Source organism: Apium graveolens, chromosome 2 (assembly GCF_009905375.1).
Source record: "Apium graveolens cultivar Ventura chromosome 2, ASM990537v1, whole genome shotgun sequence".
Lineage (NCBI taxonomy): Eukaryota > Viridiplantae > Streptophyta > Magnoliopsida > Apiales > Apiaceae > Apium > Apium graveolens.
In genome coordinates, this window is record NC_133648.1 from 150,722,886 (window position 1) to 150,743,546 (window position 20,661).

Here is a 20,661-nt window from a genome sequence, read left to right on the forward strand (position 1 = left end):
GTTTTTCATAGGGAGACGTACCAGAGCACAAGGAGAAGGCATAAGAAGACCGTTTTAGCACAATTTAAAGAAGGAGAAGAAGATCTAGTTTATACTTGTGATTCTTTATTCTAAGTTGTAACTTTGGATGCTAGTTTTCTTAGTCGTGAACCTATACTCTTGTTTCGTACTTGGTTTATTATTTATTTAGTATAAAGACTACATTTATTATACCATGCTTTCATCGAAACCCACGTTGATGATGAGTCCGATTATGGGCTAATCGTTATTGTGGGATTTTAGCGAATTTATTTATGGATTTCTTTAGTTGATTTATTTTGATACCTTAGTGTGTGGTGATTGTATGATAACCTAGTTTTGGTTGTGCTTATTCATCTTATGAGCGTCGTGAACTTATAAGATAGCGTGTTAATCTTTAATGAAGCGAAAGTGAGTTTAAGGGTTTAGAACTTGCCATGCTAGCATAGGTTCATGTGTTATTGATATGCATGATTCGTAGGTAATTTTAACCATCTTACTTGTCCTATATAATCACGATAGATAACTTATGCATTAAACCGTTATGTTGTCAAATTCTATAGACATATAGGGTCTCAATATAATTTGTGTCTATTCAGCTTCTATATCTTTTGTGGATGTTTGGTAGTATGTTATTCGTGCAATGAAAGTTGGCGTTTAGCAGTTTCATGATGTCTGATTAGTGTCATCACCATTACATGCTAAGGTTAAGAATGAAAAGGCTATTGAATGAAGTATTTAATGAAGTTAGAATCCCATGTTTATGTCATATATTATTCAACTCTCTTTAATCTTTTAGTTAATATTCTCTAGTATAATTCTCAATAGTTAATCATAGTATAATCAAAACCCAAATTGTTATTTGTCTTAGCATTGAATAATAACCATATCATTGTTGCATAAGTGTATAAATCACATAGTTAATCTAACCAGTCTCTGTGGGAACGAACTAGAAATAATTATATATTACTTACGATCACGTATACTTGCGTGAATTATTAGCGCCTGCTTAGCGACTAACAAGTTTTTTTGCGCCGCTGCCGGGGACATGGTGTTAACTTTTAGTTTATGTGTTTATCATCAGTGATCGTTCAAGTTCATTGACTCCGACATTGTTACTTACCTAATCTTTTCCTTGTCGTGTTTCAGGTACTCTAGCGAGCATGTATGCATACACATTCACGGTCTCGTAAGAGAACTCTGGATCAAGCCGAGGAGGAAGCTGTAGTGATTCGAAGGGAAGTTTTTGAAGACGAAGAGAAAATAGAAGAAGAGAAATTCGAGGAACCAGATTTAGTAGTGATGGGAGATCAAGCAGAAATTCATAAGGCTTTGATGGACTATTATCAGCCTAAGATTAATGATATTCAGTCGAGTATCATCAGACCAGCCATCTCGGCTAACACTTTTGAGATCAAGTCGAGCACGATTTAGATGATACAGAACTCAGTTCAATTTGGGGGTTCTTCTACAGAAGACCCCAACATGCACATCAGGGATTTCATCGAGATTTGCGACACTTTCAAGTTCAATGGGGTGACTGAAGATGCTATCAAGCTGCGACTCTTCCCATTCTCTCTGAGGGATACAACAAAGTGCTGGTTATATTCTCTACCACCAGGGTCTATCACCAAATGGGAGGATCTTGCTCAAAAGTTTCTCACTAAATTCTTTTCTATGGTGAAGACTGTTACAATCAGGAATGCTCTTACTCAGTTTGCACAATAACTGGAGAATCCCTGTGTGAGGCTTGAGATCGATATAAGGAGATGCTAAGGAAGTGCCCACATCATGGCATGCCTGATTGGATGATTATAAACTATTTCTATAATGGTTTGGGTGCTCAGTCTAGACCTATGCTCGATGTAGCATTTGGTAGAGCCTTATGGGCCAAAATCTATAATGAAGCTTATGAGTTGATTGAGCTTATAGCAGCTAATGAAAACCAGAATCCTACTTAAAGAATGTTGCAAGGCAAGGTCGCAGGAATTCTGGAAGTGGATACAGCTACTGCTATAGCTACTCAACTTCAAGCTTTGACGATGAAAGTGGACTCTTTGGCTAATTATGGAGTTAATCAAATCACTAGTGTTTGTGAACTTTGTGCGGGGGCACATGAAATTGAGCAGTATGCTATTTCTAGCGAATCAGCTCAATTTGTGATCAACTTTCAGAGATCACAGCAGTAAGCTCCAGCCACTTATCATCCCAATAACCGCAATCATCCTAACTTCAGCTGGAGCAACAATCAGAATGCGGTGCAACAACCTTATCAGCCACACACAGCAAAGCAGTATAACCCTCCTGGTTTTCAACAACCGCAATATTCCCCTAGGCTATAACTTCAACTTCAGCAGTTACCACAAGCTAATGAAAAATCTGAATTAGAGGAGTTGAGGCTCCTGTACAAGAGCCAAGTTATTTCTATTAAGACCTTGGAGAATCAGACTGGGCAGATTGCTAATACATTATTGAATTGTCAACCTGGCACGCTTCCAAGTGATATTGAAGTGCCAGGAAAGAAGGAATCTAAGGAACATGTTAAAACAATTACATTGAGGTCTGGTAAGGTTGCAAATCCTGAAAAAGCTAAGACTCCAGATTCTGAAGTTGAGGCTGAAGAAGAAGAAGCGCTGAAGAAAGTAGAAGTGGAACCAGGGAAGACTACTGTTGAGCACACTCCTCCTGAGGTTAATACAGGGGAGAAACAGATCTATCCTCCACCTCCTTTTCCTAAGAGGCCGTAGAAGAAAAAGCTAGATAAGTAGTTTGAGAAGTTTCTGGAGGTGTTCAAGAAACTTCATATCAGTATACCTTTCGCTGAAGCTCTTGAACAAATGCCTAGTTATGTGAAGTTTATGAAAGGTATTCTCTCTCGGAAGGTGAAGCTTAATGACTTAGAGACCGTTGCTCTCACGGAGGAATGCAGTGTTGTACTGCAACAGAAGTTGCCTCCGAAGCTTAAAGATCCTGGAAGCTTCACTATTCCATGCACCATTGGAAATGTGTTATTTGAAAAATGCTTATGTGACTTGGGAGCTAGCATCAATTTGATGCCTTTATCAATCTTCAAAGACTACTTATATGACTTTGCAGTTGGCCGATCATTCTATTACTTATCCACGAGGCATTGTTGAGGATGTTTTGGTCAAGGTGGATAACCTCATCTTCCCTGCTGATTTTGTAATTCTTGATTTCGAGGAGGATAAGAAGATTCCCCCTAATCTTGGGAAGACCTTTCTTGGTGACTGGCCAAACCTTGATTGATGTGTAGAAAGGTGAGCTCACCATGTGAGTGTTGGATCAGGATGTCACTTTTAATGTGTTCAATGCGATGAAGTTCCTACGGAAAATGAGGAGTGCTTAAGAGTGGAGTTGGTTGATTCTGTGGTTACCGCAGAACTTGATCAATTGCTAAGGTCTGATGCCTTAGAGAAGGCCTTGTTGGGGAATTTCGATAGCGAAGATGATGAAGGTGATGAGCAGTTACAATTTATGAATGCTTCTCCCTGGAAGAGGAAGATCGATATGCCTTTTGAATCTCTTGAAATGGAGGAGCTGAACAAAGCTCCTAAGCACCTCAAGCCATCTATTGAGGAAGCTCCTACTCTTGAGCTTAAGCCTTTACCTGAACATTTGAGGTATGCATTTTTAGGTGATGCGTCTACTTTACATGTTATTATTGCATCTGACCTTTTAGGTAGCGACGGGGAGAAGCTTTTGAGAATTCTTAGGGAATTCAAATCGGAAATTGGTTGGACTATAGCAGATATCAAGGGAATCATCCCTTCTTATTGTATGCATAAAATTCTGCTAGAGGAAGGAAGCAAGCCTACTGTTGAGCAACAAAGAAGGTTAAACCCTATCATGAAGGAAGTCGTGAAGAAGGAAATTCTTAAGTAGCTGGATGCAGGGATCATCTATCCCATTTCTGACAGTTCTTGGGTGATTCCAGTTCAGTGTGTACCAAAGAAAGGAGGTATCACAGTCATTGCTAATGAGAAGAATGAACTCATTCCTACTCGAACAATCACGGGGTGGAGAGTTTGCATGGATTACAAGAAGCTCAACAAGGCCACGAGAAAAGATGACTTTTCTCTGTCGTTTATTGATCAGATGCTTGACCGATTAGCTGGGCATGAGTATTACTGTCTTCTGGATGGCTATTCTGTCTATAATCAAATTTGCATTGCTCCAGAAGATCAGGATAAGATGACTTTCACTTGTCCATTTGGTACTTTTACCTTTAGAAGGGTTTCTTTCAGGTTATGTGGAGCACCGGCCATATTTTAGAGATGCATGATGGCTATCTTTTCTGACATGATTGGTCAGAATGTGGAGGTGTTCATGAACAATTTCTCTATGTTTGGAAATTCATTTGATGAGTGCTTGCAAAATTTAGGCGATGTTCTCAAGAGGTGTGTTGAGACCAATCTGGTTCTTAATTGGGAGAAATATCACTTTATGGTGTGACAGGGCATTATTATTGGGCACAAGGTCTCTAGTAAATGTCTTGAGGTGGATAAAGCCAAAGTGGGGGTCATCAAAAATCTTCCCCCACCAATTTATGTTAAGGGAGTTCGTAGCTTTCTTGGTCATGCGGGCTTCCACAGGCGGTTCATCAAGGACTTCTCAAAAATTTCTAAGCCTTTGTGCAATCTTCTGGAGAAGGATGTCCCGTTTAAGTTTGATGATGAGTGTTTGGCTGCTTTTGAGTTCTTAAAGAAGAGTTTAATCACGGCACCTTTCATAACTGCACCTGATTGGAGTGAACCTTTTGAGATGATGTGCGATGCAAGTGACTATGCAGTTGGAGCAGTTCTTTGGCAGAGAAAGAACAACATATTTCATATGGTCTATTATGCTAGTAAGAACCTAAATGGTGCTCAGCTAAATTATACTACCACGGAGAAAGAACTTTTGGCTATTGTCTATAGTTTTGAGAAATTTCAATCTAATCTGCTTGAGACAAAGGTGACAGTTTTTACTGATCATGCTATAATTTGATATCTCATCTCGAAGAAGGACTCGAAGCCTAGGTTGATTAGATGGGTTCTTTTGCTTCAAGAATTTGAGTTAGAGATCAAGGACAGGAAAGGTACTGAGAATTAAGTCGCCGATCATCTCTCTCATTTAGAGGATCCAAGTGCAACTTCGCTGGATAAGATGTTAATAAAAGAGTCTTTTCCCGATGAGCAGCTGTTTAGAGTGCAAGAGTAAGAACCATGGTTTTTAGACATTGTTAACTACCTTGTGAGTAATATCATGCCTCCCGACTTATCGTACGCTCAAAGAAAGAAGTTTCTGCATGAAGTGAAGTGGTATATGTGGGATGAGGCATTTTTTTCGACAAGGAGCTGACCAAATCATCAGGAGATGTATTCCTTACAGCGAAAGGGGGGGGGGATCTTGCGAGATTTCCACTGAACGACTTAGGAAGGACATTATGGTGGAGAAAAGATATCAGCTCGTATTCTTCAAGCAGGTTTCTTTTGGCCGACTTTATTTAAAGATGCTCATCAGTTTGTTTTGAAATGTGATCGATGTCAACGTGTGGGTAATACGTCCAAAAGGGATGAGATGCCTCTTAATGTGCTTCTCGAGGTTGAAGTATTTGATGTTTGGGGAATTGACTTCATGGGGCCATTTGTCTCATCTTGTAATAATCAGTATATCTTATTGGCGGTTGATTATGTCTCGAAATGGGTTAAAGTTAAGGTGGTTCCAACGAACGATTCGAAGGTAGTACTTAATTCTCTTCACAAGAAGATATTCACAAGATTTGGAACTCCAAGAGTCATAATCAGTAATGAGGGGTCGTATTTTTGCAATCGCAAGTTCACTACTATGATGCAAAGGTATAATATGAATCATCACATTGCTACGGCTTATCATCCTCAGACGAATGGTCAAGCTGAGGTATCTAATAGAGAGAACAAGCGCATTTTAGAGAAAGTTGTGTGTCCATCGAGAAAAGATTGGTCTTTGAAGCTTGATGAAGCAGTTTGGGCATGTAGAACAGCTTACAAGACTCCGCTAGGAATGTCACCGTTTTAGTTGGTTTATGGCAAGGGGTGTCATTTTCCGGTGGAGCTAGAGCATAAAGCGTATTGGGCTTTGAAGAAGTTGAATCTGGACTTGGATGCAACTGGAAAGAAGAGGATGCTTCAATTGAATGAACTCGACGAGTTTCAACTTCAAGCTTATAAAAACAACAAAATGTATAAGAAGAAAGTCAAGAGGTGGCTAGATAGGGGTCTAGTTCTCAAATCATTTGTGCCAGGGCAACAAGTTCTTTTGTTCAACTCTCGTCTCCGTCTTTTTCCTAGAAAGTTGAAGTCAAGGTGGTCAAGGCCGTTTGTTGTCAAAACTGTGTTTCCACGTGGAGTGGTGGAGATTTTTGAGAATGATCTGGGCTAAGCATTCAAGGTAAATGGTCAGAGGTTGAAGCATTACTACGGTGACACGGAAAATCGTGAGGTGGTTAGTGCCGTTTTATTGTCCATTTCATCTCACGATTCTACAGCAAGCTAACGACGTAAAGCAAGCGCTTATTGGGAGGCAACCCAAGTTTGTTGTACATTAGTAGATAGAGGAAGAAAGAAAGGAGAAAAAACTCAAAAAAAATCAAAAAAAAAAAATTGGGGCCAAGTACAGTGGCACGGCGCGCCCGCGCTGAGGAAGCGGGGCAGCCGCACCAGTTTTCCAGAGACAGAGCGCGGCGGCGCTACCTAGCGGGGCGGCCGTGCTGGAAAGACAGAAGCATGGCGCGCCCGCGCTGAGGTAGCCCGCGGCCGCGCTGCCCCCTGATTCTGAAAAAAATAAAGCTGGGAATAAAGAGAAAATCGGGGACTTCTTTTAAATATCAATTTCTACCCAAATTTTACTCTTCCACATCCCAAATTTCCCTCTCCAAATCAAACCCATTATTCCTACTATTCTCATAATTAATTCTCACTTCTATTCCATATCTAATCCTCTCCTCACCTCCTATATATACATACACTTATACACAAACTTTTCCATCACTTCTCAAATACTCAAACACAAGACTCTCTCAAACACTTATTTTTTATTCTCTCTTATTCAATCCCAATGGCACCCAAGAGACAAAGAACTCAAGTAAGCAACAACACCACTGATTCTTCGAGTGCAGGTGGTGTGAGGCCAAGGTCTTCAAATCCCGAGGCTGAAGCGGAGTATACGAGGCTTCTCTCGAAGCTGATAGCCAAGGAGCGTGGTTTTCTGCCATCAGGGAAAGATGGTAAGTTGTTGGAGATGATCTTGAAGATGGGCTGGGTTGCTTTTTGTGAGGCACCCGCTGCTGTGCCCATGAGTATTGTTCGTGAGTTTTATGCTAATGCGAAGGCGGAGAAGAATGGTTTCACTGTGGTTCAGGGGATGACGGTGGAGTACAGTGCTGAGGCGGTAAGAAGGGTGATTGATCAGTCTGCGAGGAGGCCCGATCAGGACACCTGAAACGATAAGACTCTAGAGGAGTTTAATTTGGATTTGATAATTGCTACTTTGTGTGTGCCTGAGACTCACTGGAAGTTCAAGAGGGGCAAGACTGATTATGCCACATTCCCTGCTTCGTGTATGAACAGGTTTGCTCGTGCATCGAATGCATTTATTTGTGCTAACATTATGCCATCTTCTCATGTGCATGATATGACTGTGGAGCGTGCATAGCTGTTGTGGGGGATTCTTCAAGGTGATTATGTGGACCTTGGTATGGTTATTCACCAAGGTATTTTGAGGTTTTTGCGAGGGAGTACTATGGGTTCCATACCCTATGCGTCTATTGTGAGGAAGTTGTGTGTGGTAGTTCGTGTCCGTTGGGCCGCACATGAGCAGCTTTAGCTTCCTAGTTATGCTATCGATAGTTCGATAATATTGAGTATGGTAGAGTGGTACGGTGATAAGCCCGATTCTAAGGGGCTTGGTTATTCATTTGATCTTCTTCCGGGAAAGCGGTCATATGATTAGATGTATGCTGGTGGTTCAAAGTATTCCCGTGAGGCGGGTTGGAGAGCTCAGTTGGGTGAGAAAGTAGAACAGTCCCAGTCGCAGCAGCCATTGCAGCAGGAGCAGGAGGAAGCAGGAGCAGATGTTTGAGTTAGTATGAGCATGATGCAGTATAGGCGCCTAGCGAGGAGGATGGATGCGATGCATGACATCCATAGTCGGTTTGCACGTGATCTCACCCAGGCATTCAGGAATGCTTTCAGAGCCACATGTGTTGACATCCAGTGGCCAGTATTTGGTAAGGATTCCGTGTATCCACCTCCAGACACGCCTGACACTCCACCCGTTGGGGGTGAGGATCCTGATTCCGAGTAGGTATGCCCGATTCCTTACTATTACCTTCATTGAGGATAGTGAAAATTTTATATTTGGGGGTAGTAGTTGAAGGAATATATTTTGTGTGAGTCGCATATAGTTTGCATATTCATGATAGTTTAGTGCATATAGTTGCATTTTGTCATGTAGTAGTTTTTTATTTTTATTTTTGTAGTTTTTTATGATAGTTTATTCATATAGTTTCATGCATTTGCATAATAACATGATCCCTTAGATGATTTTTCTGATTGATTTTAGATATTGATGCTAGTATATTGATGTCATATTTAGTGATGTTAAGTCTTGTCGAGTTGATTTGCATGCTAGAGACAATTGTATTTCACTAAGTCTTATAGGTTGCTTGAGTGATAGATCATGATCATGGTTTATGTGTTTGTCGAGGTTTAATCGCTTATTTATATTTAGAATTTAAGATATTCTCTTAATAATAAATTAACATGGATATTTAGAAATTGGAGAAAATTGGATTTCATTGCTAGTGTTATGGCTAGGTGTCAAATGGCTAGTAGCCAGCTCATTTTATATGAGTAGTCTAGGGTTTAGAGAGATGGAGCGAAACGCACTCGTTCAGAAATTTGAAAAAAAGGGGAAAAAATCAGTGTTATGTATAATTAATCACGAGTGGGCTCTTTAGTACTCGAGTTATTAAGTTCTTAGGGGACTTTGTGCCTAGTGACCTAAGGATTTTATAGTCTGGGATCCGCTAACCAAACGCTCGCTACATGGGTACTATTGTATAAGTCTTTTGTGGACCTCACTCATTGCACGGTCAAATAAGCATATTTGTGTTGTTTATTTGTTGTGAATAAAAGCGTGAATCCATATAAAACTCCAATATAAGAATTGAAATGTTATAAGTTATTTTGAGTCTAGCTTTTATTTTATTTATAACCTTGCAATTGCTTTGATGAGTAGTGAGTCGTGATTATTGATCTAGTTGCGATAGTAAATCTGTAAGCATTTGCACACACACACGTCTCTGGGTTGTAAGTTGATTTGTAAGGTTTGATTGATCTTTATGCGAATAACTGCATTTGTTGAGATGTTTCTTGTTGATTGGTTTAGTTATTCTAAGGGGATCGTTGCATTCATATAGATGCATTCATGCATTTTTATTTCTTTTTCTTTGAGTCTGTTTATGCTTGAGGACAAGCATCAATTCAAGTTTGGGGGTATGTTGTGTGGCATTTATGACACTTTATAACGCTCCATTAAGCTTTGAATTAGAGTTTTTGTACTCAAGTTATTTGTGTTTTAATGTATTTTCTAGTATTTTTGGCATTTCAGGCATTAATCCGGAATTCAAGTGAATTAGCATTGATTTGATGCTAATATGGTGTTAGGATGGTGTCCAAGGAATAAAGCTCATGAAGACCAACTCATTGCAGTAAGAAAAAAAATAGAATTTCCTCCGGAAGGTTGGCGCGCCCACACCCCAAGAATATAAACACAACACGACCGCGTTGATCAAGCGCGCGACCGCGCCGGGTCGGGATTCCAGAATCCTGATTCTTATAGGATTTTTATTGGAGGACTTCTACTATGCATGGGCTGCTATATATACCTAAATAAAGGTCATTTTCATAAGGAGACATACCAGAGCACAAGGAGAAGGCGTAAGAAGACCGTTTTAGCACAATTCAATGAAGGCGAAGAAGATCTAGTTTATACTTGTGATTCTTTGTTCTAAGTTGTAACTTTGGATGCTAGTTTTCTTATTCGTGAACCTATACTCTTGTTTCGTACTTGATTTATTATTTATTCAGTATAAAGACTACATTTATTATACCATGCTTTCATCGGAACCCACGTTGATGATGAGTCCGATTATGGGCTAATCGTTATCGTGGGCTTTTAGCGAATTTTTTTATGGATTTTTTTAGTTAATTTGTTTCGATGCCTTAGTGTGTGGTGATTGTATGATAACCTAATTTTGGTTGTGCTTATTTGTCTTATGAGCGTCGCAAACTTATAAGATAGTGTGTTAATCTTTAATGAAGCGAAAGTGAATTTAAGGGTTTAGAACTTGCCATGCTAGAATAGGTTCATGTTTTATTGATATGCATGATTCGTAGGTAATTTTAACCATCTTACTTGCCCTATGTAATCACGATAGATAACTTGTGCATTAAACCATTATGCTGTCAAATTCTATAGACATATAGGGTCTCAATATAATTGGTGTCTATTCGGCTTCTATCTCTTTTGTGGATGTCTGGTAGTATGTTATTCGTGCAAGAAAAGTTGGCGTTTAGTAGTTTCGTGTTGTATGATTAGTGGCATCACCATTACATGCTAAGGTTAAGAATGAAAAGGATATTGAATGAAGTATTTAATGAAGTTAGAATCCCATGTTTGTGTCATATATTATTCAACTCTCTTTAATCTTTTAGTTAATGTTCTTTAGTATAATTCTCAATAGTTAATCATAGTATAATCAAAACCCAAATTGTTATTCGTCTTAGCATTGAATAATATCCATATCATTGTTGCATAAGTGCATAAACCACATAGTTAATCTAACCAGTCTCTGTGGGAATGAACTAAAAATAATTCTATATTACTTGTGATCATGTATACTTGCGTGAATTATTAGCGCGTGCTTAGCGACTAACAGTATTTGATCCACACCACTCTCATTGATAACAGTCAAGGGTGCCTACTTCTAATGGTTGGTTTCCTAGCTTTTGAGAGGATGAAGTTGTTGGTTTCCTATCTTCTAATGGTAAATAAGGAAGGGTCTCAGTTGTGGAAGGCCCCTGTTGGTGTTCCTTTATTTGTACTTCCATAGGTACATGAGCCATAACTGTACTAGTTTGAACATTATAGCTCATGTCAGGCATAGGTAAGGGTAAGTCCTGAATCTCTCCAACATAAATGGAGTGATTTTAAGACTTACAGGTACTTTATTTTTTGTAGTAAGTGAGCCAAATAAAATTTTGGACACCTGTTTACAATTTCCTATCTTTGTTCTATCAATACCATTAAGTAAATGAATGTCTTGAACTTTATGATTTAAAGTAGGAATTATAAACCTAGGAAAGAAAATATCCTTACCTCTTGTGGCCAAAGGCATTGTTAGCCTTGTGCTGAGTTCTTCCATAATCAAGAGCCCCGCATTTATGTGTCTTTTGTGAGCCATAGAGAACACCAGCTTCTGGACCATACTTGAAATATTGTCATAGCCTGTCTTCCTGCAGGTGAAAGCCCACAAAATAGAGTCAAATAGGAATGACCATTACCTCCTCAGATGCTTCTTGTTCAAGCTAGCCAGGTTGATCTTCTCACTGTAGTTGATAAAGTCCATGAACTCAGCTAGCTCTTCTTGAGTTGGGACCTCCACCATGTTGTCAATAGGAATTCCCAAAGCCAGGTTGACATCATTCTCTATAAATTCCACCATTTGGCCTTGGATTGAACAGTTAACCACCATGGATACAGCTTGATTCTCATGTACAACTGTCCTAATCATAGCTGAGTTCCAGAAATCATTAAGAACATCCAGATACATTATTGGATTTACAGTTAGAGCACCTACAAAGTATGTCTCAGATAGAAACTTGACAAAGCTCTTGAAACTATCAGGAGCTTGGTTAGCATATATGAAAGCCAGGAAGTTGGTTCCATCCTTAGGGATAACAACTCTAACAGTGCTTGATGTCATTTCAAGTATTTGAATTTGAGTAGGTAAGAGATTTCAATATGAAAGAGTTTGAAATGAGAGATAACGGTTAAGATTTGCAAAAATTAGGTCACTTGAGATCTCGAAAGCGTAAAGAGGGGTTATGTTGAGATGTTTGGGTATTTATAGAAAAAGGTAAGTGACTTATCGAGAAGTAGAAATAAACGTTTGGGATTTGCTTATCGAGAAGTCACGTGAGAGAATAGACACATATCGATATGTCACTTTCCTGACTCTTGTCGAGAACTAGATAGTGACTTATCGAGATTTCAAATAAATACGCAGTTTGTCCTATATGGACTGAATTTTTCAATTTTTATTTCAATGAATCAAACTAAAATTGAATGATTTTATATCAAAAGTATTTTACTAAAATAATATATTAAATTAAATTATTTCAGTTAAAAGTTGTCGAGAAGTCTAAAATGTATACTTATACAGAATACTATGAATTAACATATATCGAGATCTCTACAATGACTTATCGAGAAGTCATAATAAGGCTTGTCGAGAAGTCCTTCGAGAAGTCAAGAAAATGACTTATCGAGAACTCTATCGAGAAGTCTCAAAATAACTTGTCAAGAAGTCAGTTAGACTTATCGAGAACTCAGTTCTCTATATACTTTTATTTTTTTTGGTTCTGTCTTATGTTAAGTTCACATACTGAAAATGTAAATTAACATTTAAATAGTTTTCTCAGAATTTGAAAAATTCCAAGCTAAATTTTGAATTTTGAAAAAGAAATATATAGAAAATTCTGAAATATTTATAACTCGTATTTCCAATTTTATCAAATTAATTTTGATTTACTAGAAAATAATCTGTTGCAACATATTAGCTGAGTTCTTGCCTTTAGGATGAAGAATTTAACATTCCAATTTCACCAACAAGTCTAGTAAAATTTTCTTCATCCAAAGGTTTAGTGAAAATGTCAGTTAATTGTTTTTCTATTGGAACAAAAATAAGCTCAATAGTACCATTTGCACCATGTTCTCTAATAAAGTGGTACCTTACATCAATGTGCTTTGTTGTAGAATGATAAACTGGATTAGCAACAATATATATAGCACTAGTATTGTCACACATAATTGGAATTTTGTGTAACACTAGGCCATAGTCCATTAGCTGATTTCTAAACGACAGCACTTGAGCACACCAACTTCCAGTAGCTATGTATTCAGCCTCAAATGTGGAAGTTGACACAGATTGTTGTTTCTTACTATACCAAGATACAAGTCTTTGTCCAAGAAATTGACAGGTTTCACTAGTGCTCTTTCTGTCAACCCTGCATCCAGTAAAATCTGCACCTGCTTCAAATCTAGTTCCCTTAGCATACCACAATCCCAAGTTTGGTGTTCCCTTCAAGTATCTGAAAATTCTCTTCACAGCCATCAAATATGATTCCTTTGGATTGGCTTAAAATATTGCACACAGACATGTTACAAACATAATGTTTGGTCTACTAGCAGTCAAATACAACAAAGATCCAATCATTCCTCTATAACTTGAAATATCTACACTTTTTCCCTTCTTATCTTCATCCAACTTTGTAGCTGTAGACATAGGTGTTGATGCAGTTATACAATCAACCATTCCAAACTTCTTCAATAAATCTTTAACATACTTGGTTTGGATGATGAAGATTCTATAACTTCTTTGACTGATTTGAAGTCCAAGAAAGTAACTTAATTCTCCCATCATGCTCATTTCATATTCACTCTGCATGAGTCTTGAGAATCTTTAACATAGTTTTTTATTAGTAGAAACAAAAATGATATCATCCACATAGATTTGAACTAGAATCATATCACCACCATGCTGCTTGTAGAATAGAGTCTTATCAATTATTCCTCTAGTGAATCCATATTTAAACGGAAATTCTGACAATATGTCATACCAAGCTCTAGATGTTTGCTTTAATCCATAGAGAGCCTTGAGTAGTTTGTGGACAAAGTCTAGAAATTCTGGATCTTCAAAACCAGGTGGATGTTGCACATAAACTTCTTCTTCCAATTCATCATTAAGGAATGCACTATTTACATCCATTTGATACACTTTATAGCTTGAGTGTGCAGCAAATACAAAAAGATCCTTATTACTTCAAGTCTTGCAACTGGATCAAAAGCTCCATCATAAGAAATTTCTATCTCCTGTGAGTAGCCCTTTGCAACCAACCTTGCTTTGTTCGTTGTTACAATTTCATTTTCATCCATTTTGTTCCTATATACCCACTTTGTTCCAATTATACTTTAGTTCTTTGGTGCAAGAACCAACTTCCAAACTTTATTTCTTTCAAACTTATTTAGCTCCTCTTGCATAGCATATATCCAGTCATGATCAAATAGAGCTTCCTCAGTTTTCTTAGGCTCAATTTATGAAATAAAACATGCATGTAGACATTTATTAGCAGTTGCACTTCTAGTCCTCACACCGGCATTTGGATCACCAATAATTGCATCTCTTGTGTGACTCCTATCCCACTTTCTGGTATGATTTTGTTGACTTGCAGAACTTTCTCCTCTTTCTCTCCTGAGTTTGTGCCTTCAAATATAGGTGTGTGAGATGAGCTTCCATTCTCATGATTCACTTGCTCAGTTGACTCTTCATTCATTTTGTTGCTTGTGTTGACTTCAGCTTCATCTTCAGAATCACTATCAATGTTGAGATTTTTAAACTTAAGGGCTTCAGCTCCATTTTCATCAAGGCACTCCAAGCCTAGACACTTGTCATCATCAAAAGTCAGATCTGTGCTTTCCATAATTTTCTTTTATTCAAGCAAATAAACTATGTAGGCAGTTCTCTCCAATGAATATCCTAGAAAAATTGCTTCAAAAACTTTAGAGTCAAATTTTCTCACATATTCAGAGTTGTCTGTTAGAACATAACACTTGCTTCCAAACACATGCAGATGCTTCACAATAGGCTTCCTTTTTGATAAGATTGAGTAGGGTGATTTTCCAAGATTTTTGTTGATGAGATATCTATTTTGAGTGTAGCATGTAATGTTGACAACTTCTTCCCAAAAACTTGTTGGCAACTTGGCATCCTACAGCATTGTTCTAGCAGTTTCAACCAAATTTCCATTCTTCCTTTCAACTACCCCATTTTGCCGAGGTGTCCTTACAGCTGAGAACTCTTGAACAATGTCCTTGTCTTTGCAGAATTCAGTTAGAGTTGCATTTATGAATTATGTACCATTGTCACTCCTCAATCTTTTCACATAATTCTGATCTTAAGCCTTCTTCTCAACTTTCTTGATGTGTTCAATAATGATGTATGGAGTTTCATTCTTTGAATGCACAAACTCTACCCATGTGTAACTTGAGTAGTCATCCACCATCACAAATGCATATTTCTTCCTTGAAATTGATAAGACATTAATTGGTCCAAACAAGTCCATGTGAATAAGTTGCAGAGGTTCACTTATAGAATTCACAATTTTGCTTTTGTGACCAGACCTCTTAATTTTGCCTTTTTGATAAGCCTCACAAACTTTATCATGAGCAAACTCCATATTTGGCATGTCTCTCACTAAATCCTTTTTAACCAAGGCATTGGTAGCTTTGTAATTCAGGTTAGAGAGCTTTTTGTGCCACAGCTTACTTTGCTCAATAGATGCCTTGGTGTAGAAGCAACATATTCCATCATTATTTACTGAGTATAAATCTGTAACAAACAAGCTCCCCTTTCTTGCTCCTCTGGGAGCAACTTTACCAGTCTTTTTGCTGATTATTGAGTATTAACCTTTGTCAAATGAAACCTTGAATGCTCTATCTATGAATTGACTGACACTTAGGAGATTCACATCAAGACTAGCTACCAGTGCTACATCTTCAATGACAATATTTTCAGAAACTAACTTGCCATATCCCATTGTGAATCATTTGATGTTGTCTCCAAAAGTCATCAATGGGCTAGCCATCTCCTCAAATTGTAATTACAGGGCTTTAACACCTGTCATATGCCTGGAACTCCACTGTATATGATCCATATGACCTTCTTCTCTTTGCCCTGCACATAATGAGGAATAAGTGTGTTTAGCTACCAAAGCAGTGTTGGGTACTTTATTCTATTTAACAAAATTTGCAAAAGTAGAATTTGATGACTCAAAAAGAAGAGTGTTAAAATTTTGATTTGTAGTTTCCTTCTTAGCTGTAGACTCAAGTTTAGCATCTTTGAGATTTACTCTCAGTCTATGACAGCTAGTCATCACTTTCATATTACAAGCAATGCAATCAAATTTATCACAGAAGGAATAGGGATATTCAGCCTTTACTTCATTATATTTGCATGGTCCCATATTTGGGCTACTAACAGCCTTTTTACAAAGGTGAGTTAGATTACTTGTAGAGCCACACTTCTGACATTATTTCCTGGGAGCATCTGCAACAAATGCAAAGTTGTTGCTCTTGTTTACTCCAATCTTCCCATTACTGTTCTTCCTTTTCTTTCATGCATTCTTAGTCTTGATTTATTTGATTGGTGTTTTAGAAACTTGATCTAACATGGGCTTCTTTTTAGTTTTAGCAGTTGGAGTTATTTCTGTGCATTTTTTCTCATTGTCTTCATATGCAAACTCTTGCTTGATGATAAACTCTTTTTCACTAAAATTGACTTCAATGCCTTGAACAAAGGTGCATCAACTTTTCTCAGCATAACTGGGATATCTTGATTTTCAATTGCTTTTCCTTTGTTATCTTCATTCTTCTTATTGATGTTCAAGGCATCTAGTCCAAACCAATAGCTATGTTAGCACATGGTTTGTTCTTCTCATGGTATTGTCCAACCAATTGAGATGCAATCCTGAATGACTCCAATTTTACTTCATTCTTTTCTAACTTTTCCCTCAACACAACTTCAATTTCACTATCACACTTTAGCTTGTTCTTCAAATATTCATTTTCTTGCTTAACAGTTCCAAGCTCAACAAGATGCAGTTCCAAATATGGCTTCTCAATCTCAAACTTCTCATTTATCTTTGGAAGCCTACTCACTTCCTCAGTAGTTGCCACCATGCTTGTGTGGATATCAAATATTTCTACACTCATCTTTTTAACAGTTTCTTTATATTGGCTTGTATTTAAATTAATGATAATTAGATTTGGTACCTCTGATTTAGATGAGGATGATTCTCCTTGCTCAAGAGCCATAAGTACATAGTTTCCAAACTCTTCATTCTCATATTCATCATCAGTATCATCCCAACTCTTGCCTTCATCTATGTAAGCATTTTCTTGTTGGTTCTTCAAGAGAGCTTCATACTTTGCATCCAATTTCAAATAGGCTTTATCCTTCTTCACTTTCGTTGGCTTCCTACACTTAGTAGCATAGTGACACAACTCATCACAGTTGAAGCACCTTATCTTTGATCTATCAACGATTCCAGTTTTGTAGCCACCTTTTCTAGATGAACTATACTGAGCTTTTGATTTCCAATTATTGCTATTGGAAGTCTGTCCCTTGTTCTTGAAAAACCTTGGCTTTTTGACCCTTATGTTAGAGAATTTTCTAGCCAAGTAAGCCATGGATTGGTCCATTTCATCTAGATCATCAAGGGTGTAGAATTCATCTTCCTCTAGCTCCAAAATAACTTATTTCTGAGGTCCTTTGTTCTTTTACTCCACAACATGAGGGACTGGAGCTTGAGCATCTTGTTCATCTTTACTTGCTTCATTGTCATTAGCAGCTAAGGCACTAGAACCATCAACCACATGTCCTTGGTTTTCCATTAGTGACTTTCTTTGTAACATTACAAGCTCATAAGTTTTCAAGATCCCATATAAAACTTCCACTGTTATTCTGCTCAAGTCTCTTCCTTCTCTAATAGCTGATATTTTCTGTTCAAAGTTGTCAGGAAGAGCTAGCAAGAACTTTAGGTTAACCTCCTCAGCTTCAGAATATTTATTATAAAGTTACATGTCATTTATTAATTTCTAAAACCTTTCAAAAACTTCAGTGATTCCTTCTTTAGGCTTTTCCATGAAATCCTCATACCGAGACACCAGTATTCTCCTTTGATTTGATCTAACTTCAATTGTAACTTCACACAAAATCTCAATCTTCTCCCAGATCTGTTGGGCTGCGTCACAGTTGACAATATTGTTGTACATGACATTGTCAAGTGACTCTATCAGAATTAGTTGCAGGCCACTATCTAGAGAGACTTTTTCCTTTTCAGATTCAGTGTATTTTGAAGGGTCTTTAGGAGCAAAATGAGCTGGGATGATCATGTCTCCATCAGTAGATTCATTAACCCTTTCCATTGGGGTAAAAGGGCATTCTTGAGAATCTGGATATATAGTGGGTTGGCCATCCTTATGAACATCATCATCTTCTTTTTCTAGTTGATTTTATCAAAGGTTGGTATCTTGATATTGCTTATCTTTTTTTGCAATCATTCTTCCAAGATCTTGATCTGTTTACTTTCAAATTTTGCTCTGATACCACTTGTTAGATATTGAGTATAACACAGGGGGTGAATATGTTTCCGTGGATTTTTAGCCTTTTAAGCAGTTTGGATATTGTGTGTGAACAAAGCAGTTTAATTGTAGAGATATTGTGTTAGCAGAATTAAAACAACATGCACAATATTTCAAAACTCAATTTGTATTAATTAAGTTTATCTTGCTACAAATTCTGTGTTCTTAATAATATAAGAACTCGGCTTCTTCCTTGAGAGAGTACAAGAAAATTTTGATTTGTCTTGTTACTTCTAAAACAAAGGACCAGTGTTTACTTTATAGATTAGTAAACACGGGTTTACACAACATGAAATAAGATGTACTAAACCTTTTTCTAAGCTATCTCTGATTCTTTCTAAGCTATCTTTGCTTTTGTAGACTTTCCAATCTAAGTAAATAGAACATTTTTTGATTGATAATCTTGAATCTTTAACTTGTCTGTGTTGCTGTATTTGAGGTTCATATTGAGATCTTCAGTTTATTCTATAGAGAAGTGACATCTCGATAAGTATAATGACTTATCGAGATCTCTGAGTTATCTATAAGTGTATTTAACTTGTCGAGGTCTCTGAGTTCTCTATAATTGTACTTGACTTGTCGAGGTCTCTAGATCTCTAAATATAGAAATAACTTGTCGATATCTCTGAGATATGTATATACATTTTAACTTGTCGATATCTCTGAGATCTCTAATAAAAAATTGACTTGTCGATATCTCCAATATTCACATCTTCATTTGACTTATCGGTAAATTTGAGTTCTCTACATGCATAAATGATTTGTCGATATCTCCATCTTCACATCTTCATTCGACTTGTCCATATCTCTGAGACTTCTCTATAAGCCATTTTGGACTTCTCGATAAGTCACTCTGGAGTTCTCGAATGACTTCTCGATATAAGTTGATATGTGACTTGTCGATATCTTGACTTGAATATTGTTCATAAAATAGACATATTCAACTCCAAACTTCTACATCTTTTCTCCGAGGCATGATCTTTACTTGATCTTCTTCCAGAGTTTATTTCTTAGGCTTGAAATTGTTTACAGAAAAATATTCCAGTCTAATCTTCTATCCTTTTTACAGACTCAAGAAATACAATTCATAATAGAGATTTAGACTATCATACAACTAAATCTCAGGGTTGTCAATATGACTTAGTCTTGTTATTATACAGGCATGTCTTGCACAATAATCTCCCCCAATTTGTGAGAAGATTGCTTATCATAAATTCATGCCTGATACAACCCTAAGTTAAAAATGATTACATAAACACTGACAGATTAACATATACAACTTTTATACATATGATGATTACCTAAATTTAATAGTTACAGCCATTACATGAATTTCTCATATCCTGATTATTTTCTAATGAGGTCCTTTAGATTTACAGGAACTTGGAGTTCTTCTATTTTTCAGTCCCTCTTAGAGCTTCTACAAACTTGAGCCAATCATCCAATGAGTAACCATTAAGGTAACCAACTCTGAATCTTGAGAATCTGCCAACTGATATGTTAAGAAAGTGTCAATCCTTTGATATTCTACTCAACCACCTTTCCTTGAGCTCATTTGATCTCTGCTCAAACATCTATATCTCCTTTTCATATTTTATATCCCTTTCTCCTTTTCAGCCTTCAATCTTGCATGTCTTTCATTCCTTTCCCTCAACCTTTCAGACATCACAGCCTTCCACATTCTTGTACTTGTGTCCTTATCCTTCATTAAGTTGATCACCCTCTTCAGTGGTTGAAAATATTTCCATTACTGTCTAGCTAAGAAAAATGAAGGAGCCATCCATGTAATAGATTCTAACTTCTGCTAAATATACAACACAAATTTGACAATTTCTTTAGATAGTTGTTGGAAAAAGTCATCATATGTGATGCACATATTTAGTGGCAGAAATTCAGTTTAATTAAAATAGTTCCAGATGACCCCAACACCAGCTTGCATTTTCCTTGGTTTTCATCCAACAGTCTTGAAGTGAGTTATGGTTGGAGGCTTGAATGGAGGTAGGTTTGTGATTTCTTTCGTGTAACATGGCTTGATCTTATTCGTATCTTGAGTAGGGTGCTTGTAGTTTGGTTATACAAGTATTTTGGATTTTGAGGTAAGTTTGATTGAGATAGTGT

The 20,661-nt window shown here is 37.3% G+C and overlaps 1 non-coding gene across 1 annotated transcript; it reads right to left on the reverse strand.

The window, feature by feature from the left end:
• Nucleotides 1-1,710: 1,710 nt before the first annotated feature.
• On the reverse strand, nt 1,711-1,816 carry LOC141710336 (small nucleolar RNA R71). The gene has a single exon (XR_012570862.1). It is a non-coding gene; the product is annotated as a small nucleolar RNA R71 (small nucleolar RNA).
• Nucleotides 1,817-20,661: the final 18,845 nt, after the last annotated feature.